We start from the raw sequence: 15,119 nt of genomic DNA, 5'->3' as shown, positions 1-15,119 counted from the left end.
TTCGGGCAAAGACCTGTGTTGCCCAGTCATCCGAAACCAGGGACGATCTCACTCGTCCTATCGGTGAATGAGGTGTGACTTCCTGTGGTGTTTCATTCTTTCTTCGTTCGGCCTTCGATGTATCGGGCTCTTCCATTATTGCTTCGATGGCATCGGTGTGTGCTTCGGCGGAGGAACCCGCTAGTTCGGTAAGTGAGTATATGAGGTCGGGAGCTAGGTTGCGGCGCCACATCATGGTTTCTTTCGAGAGTGTTTCTCCGAACTTCTTCAATGAGACGGGCTCGAACTTATCATCCTGAAGGTCGCTGCCTTTCTCCGCACATGTGTAAGTGGTGGTGCGTTTGTCGGGGTCCGAGGTCTTGCCGCGCCTAGGGAGTTCCAGCGTTTCGAATTTCTGTGAAGCTGGTTCCGGGACCGCTTCCCCGGGGGAGAGCTATTGCATGAACCTCCACGAACCTGACCCGATCTTTTTGGGGAGGTCCTCGAGCATCTTCACTATGGCGGTGTCAGCCACTGACTCGTTATTGCTTGATCTTTAGGGCACTTGCTCGACGGGGGGAGCTATCTCTGGTGCCTCTGCGCTGGGAGCCTTCGGATGGCTCTATAGCTGGGCGATAGCCAACTGTTGTGCCTACAACATTTCAAAAATATCGTGAAGGCTAACTTCCTATGTTTCCCGAGCTGGGATTTATTGGGCTTCCTGTTGGTCGATATGCTGAACGCTCCTGTCTGTGTGAGAAGTTTCATCGACATGTTGTGCGTCCTGTGAGTCCGTCTCCACTAGAATTGGTCCGGGCACGTTATCAAGATTTAGTGGTGGTGCTCCGGCGACCGGGACAGTCACACTATTTTCCCCGTGATTTTCGAGGTTGTCGGTCTCGACTCCGTTTACCGAGCCGGAAATTTTGACATGAAATCAATGGATCTTGGATGAGAAAAAAGTGTGAAAGATAATGTGTATTTGTTCAATGAAACTAGCAAGAAAATAATCACTATTATTTTTAACCCCACGGTGGGTGTTAAACTGTTTACCGTGAAAATGGTAACAACAACTAAATTTGTAAATGGGATTCTAATAATATGTGATCTATTCCCGAGCTAGTTGTTAGAGTAGTTGATACTAATAATATGGAGTTTGAAGATTAAATGCAATATAAAACGAAATAATAATCAAACCGAAGGACCTGCTGCCCGGATACAGGTCCGGTCGATGAAGGACCACGGGGTCGATATCAGGATCGAACTCGAGCTATCGGGGATAGTAGGGGATGGGATAACAGTTGAAGATATAATCAAACAGGGCTCTTTATGGACAATACTAAGGTATATGATGAAGAACGAGTAAGAACGCGATGTATCGAGGTGGCCTCGGACTAGTGAGAACGAACAAGCTTAGAAAGAGAAGAGAGAGAGAGAGAGATATTATTGCACTTGTGGAGAATATAGAGCAACATCAGTCCATTACAAGGTAGTGTGAGTCCCCTTTTTATAGGAGGGGAACTCAGCTACAAGTATATGGAAATTAATTACAAAGTATGGAGACGGGATGGCTTGACGCGATGCCTCAACATAGGCTCTGTATAGGCCGGCCCTGTCAGGCCCAGTCATATGCCTTGGGAGATCTCCCCTTCGTCCTGGCTTCTATCTCCATTTTCTCTAAGTCGGGCCTCGATGAGCCCCGAGGTCGGGAACTCGGTCATGGCCTCCCGTCCTCGAGGTCTCGAGGCGTTCTTCCGAAGTGACTTGACAGCAAAAAATCAAGTCCTCTGATTTTGCCGCGTACAGTTCCTTATGCCCCTTCTGTAGTTCCTGGCCCCTTCCTCATTTCCACTTCTGTGACCACTAAGCTGCTTCTGCGGCGCCACACCAGCGGTCTCACACTCGCAGATGCGGTAATGACAGAAAACCAGTAGCTGAAGCTGCAACTCCCAACTCCAAAATCCTTCCGTCAACCATCCGAAATCATTCCGAGGCTCCCGGGGCCTCAACCAAAAGCACCAACAAGTCTAATAGCATTGTCCAAACTTATGCAAATCCTTAAAACACCCTAAACAATATCGAAACAACGAATCAACCACGGATTCAAGCCTAAGAACTCCAAAACTCTAGAAATACGCTTTCGATCAAAATGTCTATCAAACCTCGTCTGAATGACCAGAAATTTTGCACACACATCACATTCAATACTACGGAGCTACTCCAACTACCGAAATTCCATCCCGACACTCGGATCAAAATCTCACTATCGAACCAGAAACTTCAAAATTTGACCTTTCGGCATTTCAAGCCTAAATTAACTACGGACCTCCAAAACACAATCCGAATATTCCCCTAAGCCCGAAACCACCCAACAGAGCTAACAAAACCATCGGATTTCCATTCCGAGACCGTCTTCACACTGTTCCGGCTACGGTCAACTTTCCAACACTTAAGCTCTCATTTAGGGATTAAGTGTCCCAAAACTCTCTGAAACTCGAAATCGAACATCCCGACAAATCAAAATAGTAGAAGTAAACTCGGGGAAAGTAGTTAATAGGAGATTGGGGCATAAATTCTTAAGACGACTGGCTGGGTCGTCACATTAGGGTTTGAATTTGGTGTATTAATACTTGTTTGTGGATAACTAACTCTAGTTTTATGTATTGAATCATTTTGGTTGTTTTAAGTGTTGCATCTATACTCACTTGTTAATGTAATCGAGAGAGGCATAACTTGTGATATTATTGCATCCTATTTTATTGGTTGAAGTCATTAATTCTTCTTAGTAATCAAAAGAGACTAGTTGAATTGTTAATTAAACTTAGTTAGGAGGATAATCGAGAGAGGTTCTCCTAAAGACCAATCCACTATGAATTCATGCATATCTTCACTGACCTTAAAATTGATTCATTTTCTGAGGTTGAGACTTAATCGAGAGAGGAGTTTCTACTAATCAATTGAACTAATAACCAAGTGAATTCGAGAGACTCAGTTGAACATTAGAAGTGAATTATCTAGAGTTAAATCCCAAACATTATCTTGCACCTATCCTATCAACCATATCTTCTCCCAATTGATATATTCTTTGCTTAATACTTGCGTTGATTTTCATTAGTCAATAGTTTAGACTCTTAGTTAATTTTAGTTTTAATCACATAAACCTCAATTGTTGATCATCTTGGATAGCAATCTATCTGCAAACAACGATAATACTATTCAAATCCAATCCCTATAGATACGATATTATTAATTACTATATTCGACTAGCGAGCATATTTTAATGTGTGTTTTGAGCTCGTCAATGACCGGCCGGGTCGTTACACTCATCCATGGAATCACAAACCATCGATGCACAGCTGATACCGATGTCATGCCCCAAAATTCGAGGAGCGCGACCGGCGCTCAACCGAGTAAACCCGACCGAGCAAGCCTGTTAGACCTCATTTTACCCAAACTAACTCATGAATAAATTGGAGATGGACTCCATTAATCAAATTCTATAAACATATCAGTAATGATTTCCATTTCATTTTCATTAGCAACTTCATTCGCCATATTAAAAGTATTACAAGTTTTATACATCATTGCCAAACATCAATATTTCTATTTTAAATTCCCATGCCCGACACTACCCACAACCTGTCTATGGAGCCTCTAACTACAACTAAAGAATAATATGGAAATGCCGGCAACAAGGCTCTGGCTATACCTTACACAAATACCAAAATAAGACTCCGAGAAGAAAAGCGGCATGAGCCACGCATGGCCCAAGAGGAAAGGGGCTCACCAATACAGCTGACGGAAAGTGGATAAGGTGCTACTACCGGTGGACTGGAGTACCTGCTTTAACCACCTACAATCATAACACGACTGTAGAGCCCCCGACAAAAGGGACGTCAGTACATTTTAATTGTACTGGTATGTATGTACAAACTTTACCCCAAGTAAAATCAAACAATACACAAGTAACAAATAATAATAGAATCAACAACCAAATGCACAAGAAAGGAACAACCAAAGCCAAACAAGTCTCATAATCTCTCCTTTTCCCTTTTCAACATTATTTCATCACATCAACGATTTCACAACTTTCACATATTTTTATTTCAATAGTGATCTCGATCACTTTTCCACCCTTATTACCTCAGCCACCCTTATCACCATAACCCATACCTTATAACTTCGTGTTGCGGTGCACAACCTGATCCCATCGGACAATCATATTTCATACAACAACAACAATAACAATTCACAAAGAGTGTTCATAAACATCAATACCAATTCCAACATATACAATAACCCGTACACAATTCAAGTCACAACGATAGTTACCCATAACAAGTCACGTATTATATTGCCACAGTTGTTTCAATTGTATCAATTACGATTTCTTTCCATCGTTTGTTCCACAGCTCTTACCACGTAACACATTTATACCCACACGCACTTGTGTTATTGCCATTTTACTCACACCACTATAACGGAAAACTTAACCAACAATGTTCAAGGCACATTAATCACAAGAATTTCACAAATAGTCCACATAAGTAACACATACCAATTACTCGTACACCAATAATGTGACTTTACAAAGGTTAAAGTTAGCCATACATACCTCAAAGAGCTTTTCCTTAAGTTACTACAACGTTCCAGAAATTCTAGCCATGCCCATCTACTTCGAGACAAAACAAAATTGAACACAAATTCGGAAGATATTCATAATTCTAGCTCATTTGAGCATTTTATCAAATACTAGTTGAGCATCTTGATTTCAAATCTCTTTTTCAATGTTTTCCTTCATTCCCCAACCAAATTTTTACTTATTTATGTTAAACAATCTTCCAATAAACCTAAGTTGTATATGCATGTATACACAATACTAATAAACCCAAGAATCATACCTCAATAACCCATCGTATACTCCAAACTCGAAATTAAAACCTAGGGTATAGAATCTTACCTCTTAGATGAAGAACTTGTGATTGGGTTCTTTGATTCTTGAAGATTGATACAAGATTTGGATGATTTAAATGTTGGGTTCCTCCTTCTCTCTCTAAAATGCTATCACCTCTCTCTAAAATCAGTACAAAATGACCCCAAATGAAGCCGTAAAGGCTATATATTAAAATGGGGTCGGGTTATAAAAATTAGAAAATTAACCCTCTGATGTCAAGTATGCGATCGCAGAATCCACCGCAGAATGGGTATGCGGGCCACAGATTCATCGCAGAACTCGTTGCCCAGAACTGGGCTATTCTGCTTCATTCTGCGATCGCAGAATGGTTTTGCGGTCCGCAGAGTTAAATCTGCGATCGTAGATTTCACCGCAGAATCGCATTTTTCCAGCCTTTGGTAATTTGATCATAACTTTGTGCAGGCATGTCCAATGACGAACGGTTTGAAGCGTTGGAAACTAGACTCAAAGAGCTTTTATATGATAGGTTGTTCATAACATAAAACCTTATATATACTTAGCTAGGCTCGTTCAAAGTGGTGGCTTGTGCGAACTCATTTGAAATCTTAGCCTATTATGAACTTTTCCAATTTTTCCTTAGACTTACGCCTTTCCTTGGACCCCAAATTACTTACCATAAGACTTGTACACATATTTACCAAATCCAATTGATGCCTACCATGTTAATAACACATAAAATAGTTGAATAAGCCTACATGGCACCACAAAATCCTAGGTTGCTTAGCAAAATTTTCCGGGGCCTTACATTCTCCCCCCTAAGGATCATTCATCCTCGAATGATAATTGGTGTCAATCCACAATTACTTAGTAACTTATCTCCTTTCTTACACATCTTTAACTCCCAAATTTTGACTAACTCCCAAATTTTTCAGAAATTTCGGCAGAGTTTCCCTTGTGACTAGGACTATCCACCTGTCAGAGGGCCCCAGAAACACACCTCAACCACATATATGTGATCAAATGACGCAACAAAACATAAAACAACACCAACTGTAGTCCCAAAATGAACATATAATTGGAAAGGAATGCTCTTACATTAGCTGAACAAGCGATACACAATTTATGTGAAATAACTTCATAGAACTATTTCATTGCTATTCAAACAAACGAGGGGTACTTCTTTTTCATTTCTTCCTTAGCTTCCCAAGTGGTTTCCTCAACCTGTTGGTTTCTCCATAACACTTTCACGGAGGCAATTTATTGATTTCTCAACTTTCAGACTTGCCTATCAAGAACGACAATTGGGATTTCTTCATATAACATCTCTTCAACGAACATTCGAATAGGACTTTTGACGGTTCTAAGCAGTTTTCAACCGCTCCTTAATAATTTTAACCTTCTCCCTATCCCAATGCACAAGGTCTGACCCTATCAATTCAGCTTCTCCAACCTCGAACCACCTAATAGGAGATCTACATCTCCTACCATATAATGCTCAAAATAGTGCCATCTGAGTACTAGCATGAAAACTGTTGTTATAAGCAAACTCTATGAGGGTTAAATATTCATCCTAGCTACCTTTGAATTCAAGAACACAAGCATAAAACATATCCTCAAGCGTCTGAATGGTCCGCTCTGCCTGCCCATCAGTTTGTAGATAAAAGGCTATACTAAGATTTACTTGAGTACCCAAACCTTGCTGAAATTTTTTCCAAAAGTTTGTCGTGAATTGAGCCCCTCGATCTGAAATGATTGAGATTGGAGTGCAATGCAATTTGACTATTTCTTTGATATACAGTTGAGCATACTGCTCCGCCGCAAGCGACGACTCAGCCCTATTTTGCAAATTTCCCTACCTTCACCAGTCTTGGCAAGACAAACTTTCAAACTAGCCACTAGTGAACCTCCATGTCTAATTACCTTTGACATATCTCCAAGTGAGCTAAACTATCCATAGATTTCCGGCTAAGAGCATCCGCCACAACATTGACCTTTTCCGGGTGATAGAGAATCTCAATATCATAGTACTTGAGTAACCCGAGCCATCCTCTCTATCTCAGATTTAACTCCTTTTGTTTAAAAAAAATATATATTGAAGGCTCTTGTGGTTCATAAATACATCAACATGGACCCCATACACATAGTGTCGCCAAATCTTTATACAAAAATTATCGTCGCAAGTTCTAAGTCATGTGTTGAATAGTTCTTTTCATGATTCTTGGGTTGACTTGAAGCATAAGCGATCACCTGGTCATGTTGCATCAATAGTGGACCATCTATGTCCCATTTCTCTGACATCTGACCTCCTAGGATTTGAGTTCTTCAATAATTTCCTTGATATGGTTACAATCTTTTGTGAATATATGCCACTTGCTCTTCCAAATTCTCAACAAAAGACATTACTAGATGAGTTTTCTTATAGGACCTTTTATTTCAAAGAAATCATATCTTCTAGAATTCGGACACACTTTCACATCATCAACATGCACGACATTGCATCAAATGTAATGTAACATTGTGCTCAGACCTTTCCTGGTCAACCTCTTTCCCCCTTACGTGACTTATAGAATTTAAGAAACCACTCTACTTCCCTTGTGAATATTCTCAGATCTCTTTTTATTGTTCAACACTTCCCAAAACACATATCATCACTGTGAGCACGTGATTTTTGTTTCGCGCGACAATCGCTCCAAAAGAAATAAAAAAATAACAATTGGTCCTGCTGTACAATTTTTGGATTTTTACATGGCACTTTGTTAATTATTTATGATTTTTGCCCATTTTTATTTTTATTAAAACAAAATACAAAAAATGTATGTGTCATGCATAATTTGAACCGTAACCCAGTTGTTAAATAGAAAATTATAAATAGGCATCTTTGTCCGTGATTTTGTTTTGTTTGATTTTACCTGTTTTAAAATATTTTTATGCGTTTGCAAATAATTGTATTAAGTGTTTATGAAATTTTATTTTTATTTACTTAGGTTTTGTTTTAAAAAAAAAAAGGAGATGCAGAATTGGGTTTAAAAATCGGTTGGGCTTACTTTTTAATTCAAAGCCCAAAACAACCCAACCCAAAACCCCATGTAAACCCGGTCCAGACCAGCTGGCCTTAAGGGGCGTTCCAAACGACACCGTTCTGATCTGGTCTGATCTGGGCCGTTGATCTCAGATTGATCAACGGCCAAGATCTCTCACCCGAACCCACTAACAGACCCGACCCGTCTCACCCGGACCGACCCCAACCCTTTACCCTTGAAACGACGCCGTTCCCTGTTAGTCGAAGGATCCTGGCCCTTCATCACATCTCATCCAACGGTCAGGATCCACCCACCCACTAACTATATAAACTCATAACCTTACCCTGCCCCCCTATCCGAACCCCAGCCTTCATCGTCTTCACAAGAACCCCAAACCCTAGAGCCGCCTCTGTACACCTTCACCATGAAAGCCGACGGCATGAACGCCAGTGGCCTTCACCTTAACACCATAGAACCCCCTCACCGCCCTGAACATTGATCTGTTGGCCGTTTAGTTCGAATCCCTTCCCACCTTCTCGAATCTTCATTTGAAGATTCCAGTCGGAACCCGATTTACACCAATCGACCTCAACTTCACACCAGACAGTCCCCAGACCCCCCTCATGACCAAACCATGCTTGGTTTGGTCCGAATCTAACCAGGGAAACACGAATCCCAGATCTAATTTTTTGAACCCTAGTTTTCTCCGTGCATGTTCCGTATCTGTTCAAGCCGAAGAGATTAAGGTCTAATGGACCTTAATCGAAGTGTTTCTCATTTGAGAAACACTTCGATTAAAGTCCGTTCAGCCTTAAGAAAGGTCTGTCCGAATCCAAATTAAGGTTTTTGATTTTTCGAGTTTTAAGGTGAGTTTTGCTTTTCTTTTCTTATTTCTGTTAGTCCATGTTCGTTTTCAAGATCTGTTCATATTTTGTGTAATTCATTTCGAATTTTATCAACTGTGTCCTGTCCACTTTGCCGGAACCTCGGTGTTTTGAGTCCTTCTTCTGTTTTGTTCTGATAATGTGTATGTATGTATTTGTTGTGCAATTAACTGAATCTCAAATTTGAACCGATTAACTGACTCCTCAAGTACAATTCTGTTTGGTCAGTACAATTCAAATCATGTGTCGATACTGTTAAATGTCTGATTTTTGGCTACGATTGTATGTGTTATAACTAATATAGTCGAGTCGACATGTGTCGTCAATTAGTTTCAGATGTTGAACAATAACAAATTGATCTGCTTCTGTTAAGCATTATATGAATCAGTTAGGAATTGAATTTAGCTACTTATAGTTGTTAATCTGAATCAGAAATATATAAAAAAAGATTGGTTTTGTTTAGTTGCAGTCAGAATTGGAGGGCATGTGAACTTGTGCACAACATGTGCACTTGTGCACAACATGGGCATAAAGGCCTTTGTTACATTTAAAATAGTTTGACAGCATATGCTGTCAGATTATACCATGCTGCCCAATACCCTGCTTTAGTTTAAGAAGTATTAAACCTCTTTCAAAAGAGTAAGTCTGCCAGGGAATGTGATGGGGTTCTAATACTTAAAAGTTTGAGTGGAAACTGAAAAGGAGGGAGCACATGGGAGGGTGTTTTGAGATTGATGAACAGGCTGTTAAAGGGCTAAGTTTTAGGCTTATAAAAAGGGGGAAGAGGGAGACATACAGAGGGAGGAGAGAACTGGGAGGGAATTAAGAAGAGGGACAGACATAAGAGAACAGGGAGATAGGGATACAGAGAGGGAAATTGTTAACATAGAGAGAGAGGGACTGAACATTTTTGAGAACTAAGTTCTGAAAGACAGAAAACTGGAAAAGAATTCTCTTTGATAACACAGACAGGCAGAATTAGAAATTACATTTTTTGATTTGCTGTTTTGATTTCACTAAATCTTGACCTGTTTGTGCAACACTGATTTCTCCCAAATCCCAACTGAGTCTGCTTGGTTGTTGTTGTTTTACTCGGGAACTTGGTCTAGTTGGGGTCTTGATCCCACTCCAATTGTTTCGTGAGTTGTTGCTGCTGCTATTCTGTTTCCTGTTGCTGCTGCTATTCTGTGTCCTGCTGCTACTGCTAATTCTGTTTCTTGCTGCTGCTGATTTCCCTATCTTCTTCCTCTTCTCCTTTGCATTTTCAGTATTTCCAGGTACACATCTCGAGTCTCACATTGGTGTAGCTGATTGTAACATTGAAAAGCATGAATAGAAAGATTTGAAGGAGTTACAATCACCTGTTATTTACTGACTGCCTCTTCATAAATGTTGTTAAGTTGTGTAAATTTTAGTTTATAGCTAATAGAGAATACATTGGTAAGTTTGTACTTAAGTAAAGTTTATGTTAATCTGAAACTGCGGTATTTGATTCGTTTAGTTAGCATACAGGATGTAAATACGATCCATGGAATGTGACACTATTTATACAATTGTTAAACTTAAACTCATTCTTTTAGCATGTTTGAATAGGTAGGGGCAAATGGCTGTTAAATCTAGCCAAATATAATACAGTTTTGAATCATCCAGTTTCGATTTCTTTAGGCAGTTTATAGGACTAGTTTTGAACATCATCAGTAACATCTTTTAATAAGGAACTCTATTAATCCTGTTTAAGCAATTTGATTTAGATTCAACTTAAGGATGTTGTCGGATTAAGTATTGCATTTCATCAATCTCATATGTAATTTCTTTATTCAACCAAAGCATTTTCGTAAGGTATGGCGTCTTTTCACTTTATAAGTAACTAATCAGAAATTGATAGGAGTCCGGTCTAGGCCAAAGCATATACTTCGATTAGCATACATCTTTCTTTCTTCTATTTCTGGAAACAAAATAATAGAAATGTAGTCGCTTTAGGATATCCTCTTCTAAAATAATGAGACGAGCCTCGCTAAATAAAAAATGCAAATTGCGGGGCCCTCAACAACTAATCATAATATTTAGAATTCAGGCTAGGCCGTTTAGTGAATCTCATGGCCTTCTCAAAAAATAATAACGCGTTAGACTCTTTAGGCGCGGCTTAATTAAATCATATTCTTAAATTCGGGTGCACATTGATGTGACCCAAATCCAAATCTCAACGAAGTCAAAATGTGTTGACGATCACGGGCGCATTGATTGTGACGTGGTTCGAGATGCATTTTCACGACGTTGCAATTCTATAAAAATAAGTGATAATGATAAAAGCGGTTTAAACTTAATAAAAGCACGTAAGTCATAACATGTATTTAAATCAGATATTTAGCCATTATAACAATTTAAGCGACCGTGCTAGAACCACGGGATTCGAGGGTGCCTAACACCTTCCCTCGGGTCAACAGAATTCCTTACTTAGAATTTCTGGTTCGCAGACTTCATTTGGAAAAGTCGAAAATTTCCTCGATTTGGGATTCAAGATAAACCGGTGACTTGGGACACCAAAAGCCAAACCTTTCCCAAGTGGCGACTCTGAATTAAATAAATAATCCCATTTCGAATATTGTCACTTAAATTGGAAAAACTCCCTCGCGCATTTAACCCTTCGGGGCGGGCGCGCAAAAAGGAGGTGTGACAGCTCTGGCGACTCTGCTGGGGACTTAACCCAGAACCACTGGTTCAGGGTTCAAGAATTCGAGCTTAGAATAATTGTTATATTTGGATTTATTATCTGATCTTTATTACATGTTTTTGCATAACGTGCTAAATGTTGTCTTTTACCGCTTTGATATTATCTGAACTGTATATAAACTGTGCCGAAACCCTTCTCTTCTTACCTCCGGGGAGAAGCTCGCTGGTCGAGACTCCCTATTCTGTTAGTGTCAATACCTGAAATAAGAAAGAGGTCGGACAAGTTACAAAGCCGGACGATCTCGCGGGTCCCCGGTACGTAGCCCCCTCCTCGACTCGAGTTGTCCGCTCGGGTACACAGTCTAAACAAGTACCCAGGTTACGAACCTAGAATAACTTGACTTCATGCCGGATCCCTAGTAGGAAACGCTTATTTGCATCATGTTGCATTTGACTTAGAGGACTCAACACAGGGGTTGGGTCCGTCTAGGACAGGCAACCGGAAATGAAAAGACCATCCTGCTGCATCCTATTTGTTTTGCGCATTTATTTGCTTCAGTTCCGCATGCTGACCGGTTTTTTAAAAAAAAAAATTAAAAAAGAAAAATAGCAGCGTAGGGAGATAATTACTTCTTTTGGAAAAACCAATGTCCGAGTAGTGTCGAAACCTCGCCGGAATTTCTTCTAAAATATATATATAAAAAAAGATTGTCTTCTAGTTTGATTTTAAAAAAATATATATAAAAATTTTCTTTTTATCATTTTCAAAATAAAAAAGAAGAGAAGGTATTTATTTTTGTAGTACCCCTTTTATAAATTCAGACTAATAGTCCAAATATTTCCTAAAAAAAATAATAATAAATATTTTCTTTAGTCTTTATCTCTTTTCAAAAATAGTATAAAAATATATATTCTTGTTTTCTAGGTTTATTTGATTTTCTCTATTCACGATAGCGAGAACTACGCCGGTTTGATTCTCACCGGATGCGAGATACGTAGGCAACCCTCATCGGGTCCAACCCCACCTTTTGCTAAAATAGCCAAAAATCAATAAATAAATAAAAATGTGTCAAATTTTAAATTTTGCCATAAATAAGTGGGTTGGTGTCCAACCTTCCCTTTTGCTAAAAATAGCCAAAATATATGTCAAATTTTAAATCTGTCATAAATAAGTCGGGTGATGCTGTTTTGTCGTAAGTAGCCGAATGTTCCCGAAAGGGATGCCGGAAGGCTGACTTTGCATAAACAACCACCTTTGGGTCATTTTTTAATGTTTGATCCAGTTGACCCACACAACCTTAAAATCTTCGTCACTGAGGCATTGAAAGGTCGTGTTGGCAATATTGAGTTTTCTAATTTGAAAAAAAAACGATAAAAAGAGTCATAAATAAGTCAGGTGATGCTGTTTTGTCATAAATAGCCGAATGTTCCCGAAAGGGACGCCGGAAGGCTGACTTTGCATAAACAGCCACCTTTGGGTCTTGTTTAGTATTTTTGTCCAGTTGACCCACACGGCCTTAAAATCTTCGTCCTCAAAGTGTTTAAAGCCGTGTTCAAAACTTGATCCCCTTTGTAAAATATTTTTGAGTCAAAGTCATTTTTGTTGAAATCACCTTAATAAATGTGCAGGATGAACACGATGCAAAATGAACATTTTTCAATAATGACCAAAATCCCTGTCAAGTTACGGCTATGGTGGAATGATCTAGGTGCTGAAGGACAAAATGAGGTCAAGAAATATCTGAAAGGTCTTGTGGGTTTGTTGGAAATCCAACCTCGGGGAGATATCATAAGAGCTTTGGTTACCTATTGGGACCCGGCGCACAATGTTTTCCATTTCTCTGATTTTGAACTCACCCCGACTTTTGTAGAAATGGCCGGATATATCGGGAATACTGAACTTCCCTTGAGGGAAAAATACTTGGTCGCCCCAAGAGTCGTCACGGTACATCGGTTCCTAGATTCATTGAAGATACCTAGAACAGTCCACAACCCGGATCTGGCAGCCGGATTTTGTACTCCATGCTTCATATATGATAGGTACGGTCATGAGGGGGGATTCAATAATCCAATCAACAAACTGTGCAGCAAAGGAGTTCGTCAGAAGTGGGACAAGCACAGACGGGTAGCGTTCATGATGATGTTCCTGGGCCTTCTGGTATTTCCAAGGAAAGACGGAAACATTGATTTGAAGATATCCGGGGTCGTCAGCACTTTACTCACGCAAAGTGACAGTACTCTCGCGCCTATGGTGGTATCTGACATCTTTCGAGCTCTTACAGCTTGTAAAGCTGGGGGAAATTTCTTCGAAGGTTGTAACTTGCTCCTACAGATATGGATGACCGAGCACCTCTGCCATCATTCCGAGATTTTGAGCCATGGTTCCCCGGAAAAGACTTGCATAGAAGAATCTTACACGAGAACCAAAGAGATCAGTTTGCCCAAAGGAGTCCTGGCATGGACCTCGTTCTTTCAAGCTCTTACTGCCAGCCAAATACAATGGACGCTAGGATGGTTGCCTGTTGATGAGATCCTATATATGTCGGCAGCTAAAACTTATTTCTTACTGATGGGGCTTAAGAGCATTCAACCTTACGCACCCTGCCGAGTTTTGAGACAGTTCGGAAGATGCCAGACAGTACCTCATGAGGAAGATCTTAGCACTCAAGCAATTGAGATAAGTCCTAACGGACAATTCCCAGAAGCAAAGATTCGCCAAATCTGGAGTGAGTGTCAATATTTGAAATCAGATACTTGCGTGCGGGATCGAGCCAAAGGAGAGACAGCGCCAGGTTACCTTGCATGGTATAGAAGGGAATTTGAGCATGAAAGGCCGGCTAAGAGACCCCACATCCGGAATTTCACCAAATCATCACAAAGGCAGTGGGATTGGTTAGCAAAGGAAAGAGGCTATTGCGCCGAAATCAGCAGGTTAAAGCAACAAGTAGAAGGCTTGAAATATGAGCACAACGTGCAAGCTGCTACCAATCTGGGAGAGCGGAACAGGTTAATTCAGGAAAACGAAATGCTCAGAGCCCAGATCAAACAGATAAGGGTGGATGCAGATAAACAGCCAAGGCGTCGATCAGACGAGCAGCTGATAAAAAGGTTAAAAAGTGAAATCAGGGAATGGCAAGATGGTTTGGAGAAATCTGAAAACGTCATAGCGGAGCTCAGGGCACAGTGGGATACAAGAATAGACAAGCATCGTCAATACTTGAATCAATTGGAAGGCAACCACGAGAAAACTGTTGCTAAAATAAAGAGAGAGATGGCTGCACTTGAGATCAAAGCAGCTAATCAGGCCAAGGATTTCCAAATTGAGAGCAGATACTGGTACGACTCAATAGCCCAGATGAAGTTGGAAGTACGACGACTGAAGCATCAGCATATACAGGATACTCAAGTATTCAAGATATGTAGCGATCAGATAAAACGCCTACTCGTAGAGAAGAAGCAAACCAGAGATAGGATCAAGGCCATTGCCCATGCCATCACCAGACGATGTCTACGATGTGAGAACATGTCCAGCGTTACCGTCCTCTCGGCAGTGATGGGTTATGTCAAGCAGACTATGCATGAGCTGGAGCAACTTGAGAGGGATATCACGCCTAGGACCGCGGCGAGGCCGAACGATGCCCCGCGGACACC

This window comes from Nicotiana sylvestris, chromosome 4 (assembly GCF_000393655.2).
Source record: "Nicotiana sylvestris chromosome 4, ASM39365v2, whole genome shotgun sequence".
Taxonomy (NCBI): Eukaryota; Viridiplantae; Streptophyta; class Magnoliopsida; order Solanales; family Solanaceae; genus Nicotiana; species Nicotiana sylvestris.
The sequence above is the reverse complement of the archived record's forward strand: the minus strand, read 5'-3'. Positions refer to the sequence as shown.